The following is a 17,245-nucleotide window of genomic DNA, read 5'->3' on the forward strand; positions in this document are numbered from 1 at the left end:
GTAGTAGTAGTAGTAGTAGTAGTAGTAGTAGTAGTAGTAGTAGTAGTAGTAGTAGTAGTAGTAGTAGTAGTAGTAGTAGTAGTAGTAGTAGTAGTAGTAGTAGTAGTAGTAGTAGTAGTAGTAGTAGTAGTAGTAGTAGTAGTAGTAGTAGTAGTAGTACAAAATCCAACCTCTCCTCCCCGCGGTGTCCCCTGGTGCAGCAGCTGCCCCTAGGGCAGATGCCTTGTACCACCGAGCTAACGAGGCAAGGGTCCTCTAGTTGGTGGCGCGACTAGTTATATATTAGCCTGAAAACCCAATGCAATGAATTCAAACAAAAATGGCCCCAAGTCCCGGGTAAGGGGTGCGAAGAATCTCCCGTGGAATAGAAATCTCAGAATTGGAACCCTTAATGTCAGCACACTGTCACAATCAGGTTCACTAGAAAGCCTGAAAACGGACCTGAAGAAGTACAATTTGGACGTTCTGGGAGTGCAGGAGACAAAACTGGAGGAGCAGGAAATAGATCTTGGCGACCACAAGCTCTTCCTCACTGACTAGAGGCTATCGACCGCAAAAGCGAGACAAGGAGGAGTTGGTATTGCAGTGACGAAAAGACTTGCCGGAAGCATAATTGAGCAAGTTGCTGTTAGGGAGCGAGTTGCTTATGTGAAGTTGGCAGCTCAGAGACGAGCTAATCTTGTTGTGATTGTGTGTTATGCACCCAGAAATGAAGCTGACGACTTAGCGAAAGACGATTTTTGGAATCAGTTGAGCAGATTGGTGTCCAGTTTCAAACAAAGGGAGAGAGTCTGCCTCGTCGGAGACTTCAATGCGGTACCTGGTCAAAAATTTGATGTCAACGTGCCTTGCCGAGGCCCCTTTGGAATGGGCGAGGAGAATGAGAACTCAGAAAAATTGTTGTCCTTTTGTGTCTCTCATGACCTGTTGATTGGTGGAACCTGGTTTCGACACCAGTATATATTTATCCCACCCGACCAACAGATGCAAAAGAAGATGTTAGATCATATATTATTCGGTTCGAGGCACAGAAGTTGCTTGCACAACGTTAAGACAAGGAGGGGAAAGATCACTCTCACCGATCACGAAATGGTCATTGCTGAAGTGCGATTCGAAGTAGTGGTACATAAGCCACGCAGTCAACCGAAAGTCTGCTCTGCCAAGTTGCGCGATGAAGTCACGCGTGAAGCTTTCTCCGCAGAAGTGAAATGCTATCCTGATGAGAGCGATATTGTTTAAGGCGTAGAACAATCTTGGGCAAATTTTCGAACGGCTCTTAATGCAGCGGCAACAAAAACTACATCCCCGAAAAGCGTGTGCACAAACACTGGATTACAGTTGAAACCCTGGGTTTGATTAAGAAACGGGCCGAGTTACAGTTGAGGAAGCATAATAGCGCGGAGGCGCTGCTAGTGTTCTCTAACTGCTGTAAAGAAGCACGAGAAGCGTTAAGATCTGACGAAAGACAGTGGCTGAAAGACAAAGATGAAACAATACAAGATCATTCAGACAATGGTGGCCTGAAAGAAGTGTTTGGGGAGTCAAAACAGTTATTCCGGAAGTGGAGTCCTCATATAAGTAAACTAGTTTCAACCACAGGCGAGCTTCTGAAAACAAAAGAAGAAAGGTTGGAACGTTGGACCGAGCACTTTAAGCAACTGTTAATTCCAGCCACGACAAGCGGTAGTTCTGTATTGAGCATAGTAGAAGCATCCAAAGGTCTTGAAATAGACCTAGGTCCAATTCGGTTTGATGAAATTTTATATGCCGTGCGTAAACTGAAAAACGGTAAAGCAAGTGGACCAGACGATATTTCTGCCGAAATGCTAAAGTCGCATAATGGAATCGCTGAATGGCTGTGGGACATTGTCAACAAGTGCTGGACTGAAGAAAATCTTCAACAAGACTGGAAGTTAGCAAAAGTTGTTCCGCTATACAACAAAAACAAAGGAAAAAAATCTGAGTAAGGGAACTATCGCGGAATTTCACTGCTCTCGGTACCTGGAAAAGTTTTTTGCATCAATCATCCTGAATAGATGCAAAGATGCACTTGATCAAGTGCTAAGAGAAGAACAATGCGGATTCCGAAAGAGGCTGCACTGACCAATTGTTTGCGTTGAGGCAAATACTAAAGAAATGCATGGCCTTCCGATTGTTCGTCAGTTTTTGTTTCATTGATTTCCGCGCTGCATTCGATTCGGTGGACCGCGAGATGATGTACAAGATAATGAAACATTACGGGCTCCCACAAAAAGTTGTGAATGTCATCCGCAACAGTTACGAAGGCTTCAGGTGCTGCGTCAAGGCAGAGGGCGAAAAGGGCCAGATGTTCGACGTAAAAACTGGTGTTCGCCAGGGTGATGTATGGTCGCCTATTCTCTTTGGCCTTGTGATAAACTATGTGTTGGCTAATTCAGCTCAAGGAGGAATCGACATTGGACTCTGTGTTGCTGATCTTGACTTCGCCGATGATGTTGCCCTATTAGGCGCCTCTGATTCCGAAGTTCAAGCAAATCTACAAAGAATTGAATCTTTAGCCGAGGCTGTTGGCCTAATGATCAATGTTGGGAATACAAAGAATATGAGTGAATATGGAGTCGGAAAATGTAGAAGCTTTCAGGTATCTCTGTTCTTTCGTGAGCTTGCAACATGGTGACCTAAAGGAAATCAGTGTCAAGCTGGCGGAAGGGAGACAGCGATTTGCGAGCTTTCAGAGGCTTAGGAAATGCAAACAACTTAGCATTCCCCTCAAATGCAAGTTATACAGAGCTCTCGTGTTATCAGTGGTCTTATATAGCTCTGAAACGTGGACCATGAATAAATCAACGCAACGAAAACTTGAGAGCTTTCACACCAGTTGTCTGCGAAGGATGCTATGTTTTTCATATCTGGAGAGGTTGACAAATGAAGAAGTACTGGTTAGATCACGTATGTCAACACTTTCTGCAATGATTATAATTAAACGGTTGAAATAGTTTGGCCATGTCCTGAGGATGAGTGACGATCGTCTAGCGCTCCGAGCCTTCACCTGGGAGCCGACAGAAAAATATCGTTATGCTAAACGAGCTCCAGGGGGTCAACGCAAGACGTGATTGGATCAACTTGAAGAAGATTGCTCAAGGAACAACATTAGCTACATCACCGTACGACAGAAAGCAAAAAGAGAGTCTAAACCCCCGCTTCAACAGTTTCGTCGAACAGCATTTCCTGGATTAAATAAACCCAAATAAGCTCAAACTTATATGCATTCTATTAATTTGTTTGTACTTATTGTCATTGTTCCTTTGTTTCTTTATGAAATTTAAGTGTTCAAACAGTAGCAGTAGTAACACTAGTAGTAGTAAAAGAGGATTTAGGAGCCCGGTCCTGAGGTTGTTAGTCCCCTCGGAGTCCAACATAGAGCATTATTAGCGTCTATGAGTTCTCCTGGTGGCTTGCAGCCTCCACATAGAGACGCTATTCTCCAAATAAAACTCTTCACACTAGCATGCACAGTTTTTGAAGTAGCTCAAAAAAATTGTTGTCGGTTGTTTTTACTGATCAGCTGCCATGTCAATAACTTGCGATAAAAATTGTAGAAAATCAAAGTTGTTCAGAAAAATTTGAAATCCGATTTCTTGAGTTTTCTTTTTAAAAACTCTTCTAATTTGTCTTATGCGCAATTTTACCTCATCAAAACGTTTCGCTGTTTTAATATGGTTTTTGCTGTTGAGTAGCTCTTAGAGCAAATATTGGTCTTTCAATTCAATGTAAACAAGAAAAGCTGTAACTTAAATCCTTCACTCACTCTATGTATTTGAGGATCGCTGGATTATGATCTTGGCATTATGGTTCTGGCACACTGGTTCTGACTCACTAGTTCCATTTGAAACGCACGTAGTAATTTTCAGCTTTAATGATCATCGCCAATCCCAGTCTTCTTTCGTTGAGCATTTCAATCGTTTAATTCAATTATTTCTTGTAAATTTTAATCCTTCTTACTTGATCATAACCTAAGTCAATTCATACAAGTAATAACAATTTTTTAACAGAAAAACAAAACTTGATTTTTGCGCTCTATAATTTTATTGACTCCAACTCTTTAAAAATTTCCATAGTTTCGCCTAAAATTAATAATGTTTAATATTCTTAAGGTTTTTGGGCATTTTTTAACGATAGTCAATTGTTCTCCCATATTCTAAGTTTTTGATTCATGCCTTTTAAATCTCATTTCTGTAAACCTGTGAAAAAGGTTCTTCTCAGACTTAAATTTTAGCCATATGTAAGCTTCCTTCCTCGTTTCGACCCACTCTCACGGTAGCCAGCGCCAGCCACATTCCAGAGGCGAGGCGGTGATTTATGGTGCGTTTCCTGTTGGTTATATTCATATTGCTTGCAGTGGTTTGGCCTCTGGCTGTGAGTACTTCGATGTTTTCTAATTCCAAAACTGCACAGACAATCGCGCTGCCAAAACTATTTGAAACAATACTCTCTCTTACGATGCTGACTCTGTAGTTCATGATTGCTCCTCTAACATTGGAGATTTCATAGCAAAGTACCACCGACGTTTTCCAAGACAAAAAACATTCTTATCCTGGTCTTTTGCCCACTGTCATTAAAGTAAGATATTAGGTGATCAAGCAGTTCTCCCCCAATCCCCAAGTCCAGCAGCTTGACTCCAATGTTTTTGTGATGCACTTGAACAAAATCTTTTGTAAAATCAAGGCAGATTGTGGCTAGTTCTTTTATTTTAGCACGCTCAGGCAATCTGAATTTTTTGTGATTGTAAACTAGCGGATGTCTGATTGTAGAGACTCCTTCCTGGATTCCATACCGAGCATCGCTCGCTTTAATATTGAGCAACATATAAATTTTATCAATAGTAACCTTCTTAATTATTTTTCAAAGATTTTCACCGCAGGCTAATTGGGGGTTACAACTGATGTCTGATTTCTCTCAAACTTTAAAGATTGGTGTGACATCGCTCAGCTTCCGCCCAGTTGGGCATTGCCTGTTTTTAACAGTTAACTGGAGATTTTGGCAACAAATTGAGGAGATTCTTTAAAATGGTGGTTCGAATGTAATCAGGTCCTTTTGCCTTGTTTATTAAGATCCATTGACCTCAGTCAAAAATTTCACGAGTTTTCGACGCTCAGTGTCTCTTTTAAAATTCGGTTCTCTGGGTTGAAACACTTGCTCAGAATTTATTAAAAATATCGCATTTTTAAATTTCTACTCACTTTTTAAGCCCCGCATATTTTAATTTCCATTCACTTTTTAAGCCCCCGCATTTGAAGTCCTGAGTTTGCTGTTGAAATCTTTTCTGAGCCTAATTGTTGTGATAAATTTATGGTTATGATAAACTTGGTAAAAAAAATTTCATGTTGGATATGGTGATATTGATAATGGCTCTCTGGTGACTGGATTATGATCTTGGCATTATGGTTCTGGCACACTGGTTCTGACTCACTAGTTCCATTTGAAACGCACGTAGTAATTTTCAGCTTTAATGATCATCGCCAATCCCAGTCTTCTTTCGTTGAGCATTTCAATCCTTTAATTCAATTAATTCTTGTAAATTTTAATCCTTCTTACTTGATCATAACCTAAGTCAATTCATACAAGTAATAACAATTTTTTAACAGAAAAACAAAACTTGATTTTTGCGCTCTATAATTTTATTGACTCCAACTCTTTAAAAATTTCCATAGTTTCGCCTAAAATTAATAATGTTTAATATTCTTAAGGTTTTTGGGCATTTTTTAACTATAGTCAATTGTTCTCCCATATTCTAAGTTTTTGATTCATGCCCTTTAAATCTCATTTCTTTAAACCTGTGAAAAAGGTTCTTCTCAGACTTAAATTTTAGCCATATGTAAGCTTCCTTCCTCGTTTCGACCCACTCTCACGGTAGCCAGCGCCAGCCACATCCCAGAGGCGAGGCGGTGAAGTAGTAAAAGAGGATTTAGGAGCCCGGTCCTGAGGTTGTTAGTCCCCTCGGAGTCCAACATAGAGCATTATTAGCGTCTATGAGTTCTCTTGGTGGCTTGCAGCCTCCACATAGAGACGCTATTCTCCAAATAAAACTCTTCACACTAGCATGCACAGTTTTTGAAGTAGCTCAACAAAATTGTTGTCGGTTGTTTTTACTGATCAGCTGCCATGTCAATAACTTGCGATAAAAATTGTAGAAAATCAAAGTTGTTCAGAAAAATTTGAAATCCGATTTCTTGAGTTTTCTTTTTAAAAACTCTTCTAATTTGTCTTATGCGCAATTTTACCTCATCAAAACGTTTCGCTGTTTTAATATGGTATTTGCTGTTGAGTAGCTCTTAGAGCAAATATTGGTCTTTCAATTCAATGTAAACAAGAAAAGCTATAACTTAAATTCTTTACTCATTCTATGTATTTGAGGTTCGCCATGAAACTTTTTGGTTCACTTTTCTTTGGACCTAGATTAATTTTGACAGGCAAGGTATATGAGAGGCTTATGTAGTGATAGAGGCAATGCAGCCTTGATATGCGTTGAATTTGTTCTGTAAAGTGCAATTGTCTGACAGATTGCGCTTCAATGGAAAACCAGCAGAAATAGCTTTTGTAATATGTCTTTGTGTTTTCTTTCGATGACAGAGTAGCAGATACAAATAATCTCAGGTTGTTCTTTCCAAATTCAGTTGACGGCTGCTGCTTGATTGAATCTGATATAATGTTCGCTTTGAAATTTAGTATATTGTTTTCCGACATTGAAATGCTTTTTGTTTATCTGACAATAGTTATCAATAGCAATCGGATTGATTAAAGACAAATAATTTCAGATCATTGGCATTTTGGCAGAATTTGTCAACAGAACTTATTTTAGGCATATTGTTAAAACGAATGAAGAGGGGAGAACCTCAAAAAACTCCGATTATCACAAGAATTCATCCTAAAAAACATTCTTATCCTGGTGTTTTGCCCACTGTCATCAAAGTAAGATATTAGGTGATCAAGCAGTTCTCCCCCAATCCCCAAGTCCAGCAGCTCGACTCCAAGGTTTTTGTGATGCACTTGAACAAAAGCTTTCGTAAAATCAAGGCAGATTGTGGCTAGTTCTTTTATTTTAGCATGCTCAGGCAATCTGAATTTTTTGTGATTGTAAACTAGCGGATGTCTGATTGTAGAGACTCCTTCCTGGATTCCATACCGAGCATCGCTCGCTTTAATTTTGAGCAACATATAAATTTTATCAATAGTAACCTTCTTAATTATTTTTCAAAGATTTTCACCGCAGGCTAATTGGGGGTTACAACTGATGTCTGATTTCTCTCAAACTTTAAAGATTGGTGTGACATCGCTCAGCTTCCGCCCAGTTGGGAATTGCCTGTTTTTAACAATTAACTGGAGATTTTGGCAACAAAATGAGGAGATTCTTTAAAATGGTGGTTCGAATGTAATCAAGTCCTTTTGCCTTGTTAATTAAGATCCAATGACCTCAGTCAAAAATTTCACGAGTTTTCGACGCTCAGTGTCTCTTTTAAAATTCAGTTCTCTGGGTTGAAACACTTGCTCAGAATTTATTAAAAATATCGCATTTTTAAATTTCTACTCACTTTTTAAGCCCCGCATTTTTTAATTTCCATTCACTTTTTAAGCCCCCGCATTTGAAGTCCTGAGTTTGCTGTTGAAATCTTTTTTGAGCCTAATTGTTGTGATAAATTTATTGTTATGATAAACTTGGTAAAAAAATTTCATGTTGGATATGGTGATATTGATAATGGCTCTCTGGTGACTGGATTATGATCTTGGCATTATGGTTCTGGCACACTGATTCTGACTCACTAGTTCCATTTGAAACGCACGTAGTAGTTTTCAGCTTTAATGATCATCGCCAATCCCAGTCTTCTTTCGTTGAGCATTTCAATCGTTTAATTCAATTAATTCTTGTAAATTTTAATCCTTCATACTTGATCATAACCTAAGTCAATTCATACAAGTAATAACAATTTTTTAACAGAAAAACAAAACTTAATTTTTGCGCTCTATAATTTTATTGACTCCAACTCTTTAAAAATTTCCATAGTTTCGCCTAAAATTAATAATGTTTAATATTCTTAAGGTTTTTGGGCATTTTTTAACGATAGTCACTTGTTCTCCCATATTCTAAGTTTTTGGTTCATGCCCTTTAAATCTCATTTCTTTAAACCTGTGAAAAAGGTTCTTCTCAGACTTACATTTTTAGCCATATGTAAGCTTCCTTCCTCGTTTCGACCCACTCTCACGGTAGCCAGCGCCAGCCACATTCCAGAGGCGAGGCGGTGATTTATGGTGCGTTTCCTGTTGGTTATATTCATATTGCTTGCAGTGGTTTGGCCTCTGGCTGTGAGTACTTCGATGTTTTCTAATTCCAAAACTGCACAGACAATCGCGCTGCCAAAACTATTTGAAACAATACTCTCTCTTACGATGCTGACTCTGTAGTTCATGATTGCTCCTCTAACATTGGAGATTTCATAGCAAAGTACCACCAACGTTTTCCAAGACAAAATCCAAAAGTATTACAAATCCACAGCCCGCTGCAAAGCATCCTTGTTCACAAGAACAAAACAAGTTATAAGTTTGTGCATACCCTAAATAGCCGATAGCCAAAAAACAACATTCAGAGTTTACCATCTTCGCTGCTATGCTCTTTCCACATCTACTGCCCTGCACCAAGAAGAGCAACGACGGTTCTGTCAATAAGACCGTTGGCGGAAGATTTGAGACGCGGAGCCAGGGACGAGTAAACGATTTGTTTTCTGAAAGCAAAGTCCTTCAGCTCCGACTACCAAAAGTCTCAAAGTACAATAACAAAGAAAGGCGCCGCTTCAACTGCCACATTCACCGAGGTAAAGTCTCCAGTGTTATCTAGTAGCTATACCCAAATCATAAAAGCGGACATTTGTTTCTCAGTCAGTCAACAAGATTGTCCATAATTCTGTATGTTCTCAATGAAAAGCATTCAGCTTTAAGTGAATCAACCCCGCATCGAATCTCTGTGTCAAACAGCCCAATCTGCCTTGTCATCTTTCAGTCCATGAAAACACAATTGCAGAAAAGGAGGTCAAACAAGCTGCAATATAAACCCATGTTAGCCATGAACCGTCCAGTTTTGATGCTGAAAAATTGCGTCCTTTACTTCCTGCAGGCAAATTCTCCACTAACATTTGCAAAACTATTGCGAAACTGGCATATCGAATTGCCAACGAAACTTTGCCTTCACATCATTTAGCCGCTTACAATGTCTGTCGTCTGATTTCTTTTATGTGACCACAGTGTTTGTAGTGCTTTGGATTGACGCCTGTTTGCATTTTCATTCCAGTTTAGATTGTCTGATATAATGATTCCCAAATCCTTTTGATTTTGTGCAAAATTCATATTTTTATCTATCACTTGGACACAGGAAGCTTTTCTGAAATTCACATTATGTTACATTTGCCCTCGTGAAGTTTAATCCCATTTACTTGACACCAGTTGAAGAGGCTTGCCAGGTCATTTTCAAGTTCAGCAGAATTTTTGGCAGTCAGCTTGTAATCATCTGCAAATCCAAAACAGTGCTGTGTTCAATTACTTCTGGTAGGTCGTTGATGTGGACTAAGAAGAGCAGGGGCACGAGCAACGAGTCTTGCGGTACTCCACTAGTGACATCCCATTCAATCGACAAGCAATCGCCGACTCGGACTCTTTGTCTTGTGTTATCGAGATAACCCGCAATGATTACTAGCGCTCTTCCCCTGATTCCCAGCCGTTCAAATTTCATTATTACTCTGTCATGTGGAAGTTTGTCGAATGCTTTCTCAAAAAATTAGAAAACAGTTTGTTCCTCGGGTATTTTGGCGTCACTGTCTCTGTATATTTTGTCGAGGAAGCGGAGCACTTGAACTATGCAAGATAGGAGTTGTCTGAAACCCAATTGAGAGTCAAGCAGAAATCTGAGGATTGTATTGTAGAGGCAGTGAAAGATAATTTTCTCTAGAAACTTAGAGGGACAGCACAAACAATTTATCGAGCGTTAGAACATGATGGATGTTTTATCACCTTCCTTGTGCAGTGGAGCAATGACACTAGTTTTCCACTTTTTGGGGAACTTTCCCTTGTTCATAAATGTCTTAAAGATGAGAAGTAGCTATTTGCTTAGCTTCGGTGACAGTTTTTTCAGGAGAATGTTTCTGACGCCATCGCGTCTTTTAGCTTTGTTTACATCTTATTTCGTCATTTTTGCTTCGATTTGTTCGACTGTGCAATCTGTTTTACTTAGTCCGTTACTGCGAAACCGATTACTGGCAACACAGCCATGAGCAATGACTTTGTTTTCATTTCCAGTCGCTTGAAACCAGTGACCGGCTACAGGCTTGTCAAAACTATCTTTTTGTTCGCTGCCTATGGGGCCAATACAGGGATTTATATCGTGAAACCGATGACCGGCTACATTATCCGAAACTGATCTTGCTCCCGTAAGCTTTGGATTCAAAACCTTTTGAAAAAATAGATTAAGAGTTCAACTTTTTCAGCGTCGTTTGTAGTTTTTTCTTGCGCCAGGTATGTTTCATAGGGAAAGACAGGGGCTTTCCTCAGCTTGCGAATGTATATTTGTATTTTACTGATTTGGCGAGATTTGAATGTTTCATCCTCAAAAGGAGTTTGGTCACTTTTAATACTACTTTCAAATTTTTGTTCGAGCTCAACCACTTTAACAATCAATTGCTGTTTCTGGGTTTTAACAGCAAGGTTCCGGGTACTCTCTAGTTTTTTCATTATGTTAGAACTGCTTGGCGTCATCCATGGTGAACGCGTTTCTGGTTGAGCAGTTATTTTGGGTACATTTTCATGTGTTATGTGGTCAAACCGTTGGTTACATTGATCTAGCCGCTCATCGACGTTGCTAAAGCACAAAAGATGAACTTGTTTGTTAATTATCGGTTCGTTAAATTTATCCCAGTCTATGCGGTTTTAAGCATATTTAGTCTGTTTTTTATTTGGTTTCTGTTGGTTTTGATAGAAAATTCTACTGGTGAGTGCTATGTGGTCGGACCATTTCTTTCCATTCAAATTGTAATTTTGCGTCACCCGTGAATCAATTGATGACCTGATCCAGAATTGCGGTTCATTTGTTAATAAAGAGTCAAGTTGGTTAAGGCTCCCTATTTGATCTTCGAATCTGAAAGTTTGCTCGAAGTTATTGTTTCGGATTAGCTGAAGCCATTCGTTCTCATATTCGCAACTAGAGTGCATGTTAGACCAGTTTGTGCTTGGAAGGTTTATGTCACCAGTTTTTATTACAGAACGACTTTTGTATGGCTTCTTTTTGGTTAAGAGCAGGTCAAAAATGTCCCTTGTTTTTGAAGTGACCAATTGTAGGTGCTGCTCTGGGGTGGGTTATAGATATATGCAATTAAAAATTTTTGGTTTGTAGAGGAAAGAAGAAGAATCAGATAGTGTTCTCCTGCATTGTCTACTTACACTGCTTTGGAGTTAAGATTCTTGTGTACTGCGACCAGAACACCACTAGGTTTAACGAAACTGCTATTGTCAGCTTTCCGATCAATTCTATACACTGTGTATTTGCTGAGAAGGACAGATTCCGTTAGGATATGCTCAGTTATGCAGGAGGATTGAATTTGAGAAATCAAAACGGCGTAAAAAGTCTACGAGACTATGAATATTAAATTTTGAAATTTCAATTTCTTGTTGTTTTTGATCGTTATTGTTGTTCCGTAGTCAGGACAAGATATCCAAGGAGACTTCACTCCCTTCTTGTTCTCCCGGTCCACGTTGCAGTATTTTGCCAAATGCAGTTTTGATATCTTGTTTAGCTGTAAATTGTTCGATTAATTTTTTTCTGGCTTTCAGTGCAAGTTTTTGCGCGTTTCGTTCTTCTGGATAGAGTTCTCGGTTTATATAGATTTTTTTTTATCAAAATGCTTCGACCTAGTCAGCGAAAAGAGTAACAGTCTGTTGTCGAACACCGAGGGCATTATTACAAGTAAGGGGCGATGTCCCTCAGGTTTGTGCTTGCCTACGCGTTTGCAATTGGCAAAAAATCACGTTTGCAATTGGCAAATACACACAAAATTCTCACGTTTGCAACTGTAGATGTTTAAAAGAGTAAGCACATGGTTGATTTCGGCTCTATCATGCTCGATGCGTGCACGTAAATTTTTTATCATTCAACTCTTCAATGGCCCTTATTAGAACTTTGAGTTCAGTTTTAGGATCGCTTACTTTCTTAACGTTTTCATTTGGATGATTCTCTAACACTTCTTTGTGGCTCGTTTTCGTAAACTTGATTTCTTTTATCTTGTTCTGCATTGTTTCCTCAATCACAGTTTTTGATAGAGATTTTTGTTTCCTCAACATTTTCCGGTTTATCTGTCAGTCGATCAATTAGGGCACCGCGTTTGTTTTGGCTAATACAGACGTTAAAGATCAAGAGGGTGTTTAGATTCACTTGTTGAATGGCGTTTATCAATTCGTTGCTGAATTTTGTGAATTGGGGAGACATATGCATAACTGGTTCGCAAGAAATACAGAAAATAATTGCATCTTTTTTGTTAATCGGTGATTGGCAGGTATCACAAGAGATGTTTATTCCAGCTGGTTTAGTATTACTATTGTTCTTCAGTGTCTTAGATGCTTTTAAATTTTGCTACTTAGTGTGTAATAGTCAGTCAGCCTGCAGACACCGATAACCGGCTACTACTTAGTTCCCAACTATTTTATTGGTTGAAGGCTGCACAGGTGCAGGTACCAGAGCACTCGATCACTTCCAGATATCCTCGCCGATCAGTTTCCACAGAGTACCAATCGTGCCCTTTAAATATTCTCTTTTTCATGGTTGTACAGTCTGCCGAGTCCTTCTGGTCCAAGATGAACAAAATTTGGTCCTAGATGTGCATTGGAGATGATTTTGTTTGTGACTCCACGGTACAACCACTGATGCAATTTATCAGATCGTTCATTGTTTTTGTTTTTTGATTAGTATTTCTCCTTGCGGTGGTATGGCACTGACTTGGACGAAGTTTGCTAGTTGGAGAAGTTTGGGGGCACGTTTTTCGATTTTGTCAGCTACTTCCCGTGGTTCTTTACTCCAGTGTTTATTGTTATCGAACAGCTGGTTCTCGCCGATGAATATCGTAATAAGGTTGAAGCGGTCTTTTTGGTGGAGCAACTTGTGGACTTGGTGAAATTGTGTTCCGGGCAAGGAGAGAACGTTGAAATTGGGGAATTGCAGTTCTCTGCGCTGGCTATCATTAATCAGCAGATTTCGAGTGGGTGAACAATTGAATAGGTGGTACCTCATGAGATGACTTCACCCGTCCCGGCTAGGGACAAGGCTGGGGCTTTGAACAAAGTACAATGAGAGATTGAAACCGATAACCGGCTACTAAACGTCTGCACTAATTGATCAATGTTCCTAAGACAATACTACTTGAAAACATAGAGTATATGAACATGTTCAGGACAAGCCAATTTATTGAGTTTATAGAATTAAACCCACTGAATTTAATTCTCGCACTTCACAACGTCCCCAAGCAATGTCCTTTACTCACATGCGCTGCGAATAACTTATCAAACACCATATAAGCTGTTAACTGAGAAAGAGCATTTTTTTCCACAAAAAGACTCATGGCAATCCCCTTGCAGTGCATAGCCTTGTTACCGCTGATTAGTTGTGTTCAAACCAGCAGCATAGTACAGAAGTGTAATGCAATTGCTGGCTCTGCTGCCGGAAATCTAATGGATGGAACTCCGATATTTTTTGGTTGCCTTTGTCTCAGTTACAAGCTTTAGGGATATCTGGTGAATGGTCCTTAATGTCAGTTACTGGTTTAGGAGTCGAAACTGGAAAAACCGATATTATTTTTTGCCAAAACTGATGTTGTAATCGTCAAAAAAACATCTGTTTTATGCTCCGCGAATGATGACAGCTCACCGTCCTCTGATTTTTTTGTTTTGCTTCCGCTTTTAAACATACGTCTTTGCTTGATAAATTCTCATCTTTTGCGCAAACTTCACGGCAAAATGTGTACAGTGGCATAGCCAAAGGCGTCCAGTGGAAACCAGCCTAACTCAATAAAACAACCGTTGAGTTAGGCTGGTATGAGTTTCTCAACAACTCTCTATGATTGCGAAAGTTATACCAGCCATAACCGGTCTCAAGTCACCGGATTGAACCCTTCAAATTATTTTCGTTCAATTCTTGCGCATTGTTGGTTTGATAATAGCTAACCCGACTGTAAGGACACGTAATTACTTTGACTCGATTGACCTCTCCGACCCCTAAAACAAACATGACCATATCCAGTCTCAAGTTGTTCAAAATTGTTTGCACCAGGACATAAAAATGGCCCGAATTAAGGAAGAGGAAGTTAAGTCATATAGACTGAAAGAAGCAATAAGCCAACAGACAAAAAATCATAGGAACTTGCTTCACAAAAAGGCACTTCTACCTGGCTAAAAGCTCTGCCATTCAGAAAGTACAACTCCTGCCGTGTTAGAGTTTCGAGATGGACTAGACTTATGGTCGCAAGTTTACAATAATTCCATCTTGCCCATGTTAAAATTTCAACATAACCTATGCCCTCCACTGTTCCAAGGGCGGGTAGAAACATGTTTGATGAAAGAGGTTTGCTATGATGTCGAAACAGAGCCTACGTTTCGTTCGCTTCAAGGAGAATCCTTTCGAGACGAAGATGACGACTCTCGACTGGACATCAATCGAATGGACTCTTGGAAACTTGAATCTCTAGGACTTTTATCGTTCTCAAGATTTTCAACCCCCTTGCGTATTTATAACCAAAATTCATCATAGCTGCCTATTCATATCACGAGCAGCTTTAAAATAAACAAAATATGAGAAATTCATCAGCGGAGTTGAAAAGAGCTCTTTCAATCCTCTAGTTTCTGCCTGCATTGGTGCGACTGGCACCTCTGCCATCAAAGTCTTGAAAAAACAGTTGACAAGAAAAGCGAACGATGCCAATATACCATCTACGTAATCCGAACCAAGGTCATTTTCGCAGTCTTTCGAAGCTGCCTATTTTGTCTCAGGGGATGTAGAGCTCTCACGAATTCATACACACCCTCATATTTCACGGTGTCGGCAATTGTTGAAGGAGGAAGGCTGCACGGTTCATAATTCGGTCGCCTCTAACTATTTGTCTTCTAATTGTACTTGACTACCTCCGATTTGTATAACTAATTTTACAAGAAAATGCTAAAAGCAGCCATCTGATTCAACTTAAGTAAATGACCTTTGCTGTAAATCCACTGTTTTTACCTTCGTCAACGATACCTGATTTCTTTCTCTTCTGATGCTTCATTGTTTCTTAATTAATAGCCGCACAGCGATAGCTTTGGCTATTATTGGCCTTCTCTTGGTTTTTTTTTTTATTTCGTCGTCATGATTGTTGTTACGACCATATGACGTCACAGCCACTTTTTGTTCATTCGTTCATGCAATTTCAACTGAAATGCATATATGACGTCATTTTTCGCTCTTAGTGGAGCGAGTTTTTTGTTCATGCGCGTGATTAAATTTTTGGTCACACTTGACTTACCTCACTCTCAAAAATGACTTCCTCACTTTGAAATTGACTTTCATTTACTTCAATTCAAAGAGGTAAGGTCAAATGGGTGTGTGTCACTCTAAATGAAGGTTATTTGAGATCAGCTAATAGAGGCAGCAATAACTTATACAGATTTTTAATCAAAATCTAACAGATCAGCCTTCAATGAAAAGGCGAATTTTTTTGGTCTGTCTTTTTTACTGTTTTTTTTAGACTGCCGATCTACGAATCTATTGCGGCTATTTTCTGGCAATCTGCCAGCTATGTTTTACTTTTCCCCTACTGTTATGTATCCCTTATGAATTATCGTTTTTAAAAATTGCTTAAGTAGGTGCCTTACTCGTCAAATTCATTTGCCCGAGCAATATGATGACCAGCCCTATTGTTGTCTGGGGTCTAACTACTGTTGACAGTCCATTCAATAATTGACACATATAATTATTGCGTTTAATATCAATTTTCATTAGAGAAAATTTAAAAAAGCGGACAGACGTTTTTTGTATCAGTATCGCTTAAGAGTTCTTCGGGCTCACTAGAACCTATTTGTTGCTCTCAAATGAAGTTTGCAGCAATATATTATTTCCGCGGTCTTTGTATCCGACTTTCCGCGTGACCATTTTTCGTGGCACACTAACTTTTCGTCCTCTAAAACGGGCTTAGCAAGTAGCGCCAGGAGGGTTTAAACTTCTCTTAGAGCCTAACAGCTTGCTAGTCGCTAAGTATTATAATCAACGAACCTGTTCAGGAGACATCAATTCCTGTTTTGAAGGGTGGATCGCGAGATTTTGTCGCCATCACTTCACCATTTTTTTCTAATTGATTTGCTCACGCACTCACAAATTGATGTGATCACGAGTCCTTGCTTGTCATGTAGTTGCTAATAGCTCAAATTTTGAGAGCTATGGTCTCAGCGTTCTGATGAACCGTCCGCAACGCGCACTATAAAACAACTAGGAAATAAAATTGCTGAAAACAAAGATGAATCATACTCGGACGCAATAGCATACATACGCACAAGAATAAGTTTTGCTTTCCTGTGCTGTGCAGCGCTATCATATGCCTCAGATGGTGCCGTGGTTCCAAACGGCCAACTGACATTGAGGGTTCATTTAGTGCCATAGTGCGGGAGCGGGGACTAGTTTCATAACAAATTAGTTTATAAATTGTTTTGTAATTTTCATGACGCAGCTCTAAGCAGTTATAGTACCTTGTCTTTGAAATTATATACGATGGAGTGATGTCTCAGTTTATAAAGAAATTCAATTCTCATGTCGCAGCCTTACAGAGTTATAGTGCCTTGTCTTAAATTATATGAGATTCAGTGATGTCTCATAGTAGGGGATCATTACTCGTCCATTGGATTGTCCTGCGCGGCTTAAGCTCTATTCTTTTTTAAAAATAATTACCTGAAGATGATTAAAATTTACAAAAAATAATACCTGAAAGAATAATTTAAAATTTTAATCATTTTCAGGTAATTATTTTAAAAAAAGAAGAGCTTAAGCCGCGCAGGACAATGGACGAGTAATGATCCCCTACTATGAGACATCGCTGAATCTCATATAATTTAAGACAAGGCACTATAACTCTGTAAGGCTGCGACATGAGAATTGAATTTCTTTATAAACTGAGACATCACTCCATCGTATATAATTTCAAAGACACTATTTCTTGCCACTGTT

At 39.3% G+C, this 17,245-nt stretch overlaps 2 protein-coding genes across 2 annotated transcripts in view; both read left to right on the forward strand.

The window, feature by feature from the left end:
• LOC142353246 (uncharacterized) overlaps window positions 1-17,245 on the forward strand; it is a 534,761-nt gene that overhangs the window by 460,742 nt on the left and 56,774 nt on the right. The window lies entirely within an intron of this gene.
• Window positions 1-17,245, forward strand: part of LOC142353211 (serine/threonine-protein phosphatase 4 regulatory subunit 3-like) — an 84,364-nt gene that overhangs the window by 20,964 nt on the left and 46,155 nt on the right. The window lies entirely within an intron of this gene.

The sequence above is a fragment of the Convolutriloba macropyga genome, chromosome 14, assembly GCF_964194025.1.
Source record: "Convolutriloba macropyga chromosome 14, txConMacr16.3, whole genome shotgun sequence".
NCBI lineage: Eukaryota > Metazoa > Xenacoelomorpha > Acoela > Convolutidae > Convolutriloba > Convolutriloba macropyga.